Source organism: Rhincodon typus, chromosome 48 (genome assembly GCF_021869965.1).
Source record: "Rhincodon typus isolate 14 chromosome 48, sRhiTyp1.1, whole genome shotgun sequence".
In the NCBI taxonomy this organism is placed as follows: Eukaryota; Metazoa; Chordata; class Chondrichthyes; order Orectolobiformes; family Rhincodontidae; genus Rhincodon; species Rhincodon typus.
The window spans coordinates 663127-663527 of record NC_063379.1 but is presented as its reverse complement, the minus strand read 5'-3'; the positions used below and the strand labels follow the sequence as shown (position 1 = coordinate 663527).

The window sequence follows — 401 nt, the reverse complement described above, 5'->3', positions numbered from 1 at the left end:
ATTCTTCTCTTCTCCTGTCTCCATTCCTCCGCAGAGCTAAGTTTTTCTCTCTGCCTCTGTCTCTCTCTCTCTGCCTCCATCTCTCTCTCTCTCTCTCTCTCTCTCTCACTGTCTCTCTCTCTCTCACTGTCTCACTCTGTCTGTCTCTCTGCCTTTGCCTCTCTAGGATCCAGCTTTCTTCTATCTCCCTCAGACCTTGCATCTGGCCACGCTCTCTCCTGTTCACATATAGGTTGATGGTGAAGATAGCAGGACTACACAGCAAGCGAGACCAGTGGGTCCCTTCGGGTTTCACAGACGGAAATGTTTGTTTTTTTTTTTTTTTTTTTTTTTTTTTTTTTTTTTTTTTTTTTGTAATTCCAGGGTTTGAACTTTTTTTTTTGAGCTTTCTTCTAGTGTCT

The 401-nt window shown here is 42.9% G+C and overlaps 1 protein-coding gene across 1 annotated transcript in view; it reads right to left on the bottom strand.

Moving 5' to 3' along the window:
- Window positions 1-401, bottom strand: part of LOC125487987 (serine/threonine-protein phosphatase PP1-alpha catalytic subunit-like) — a 5626-nt gene that overhangs the window by 1588 nt on the left and 3637 nt on the right. The window lies entirely within an intron of this gene.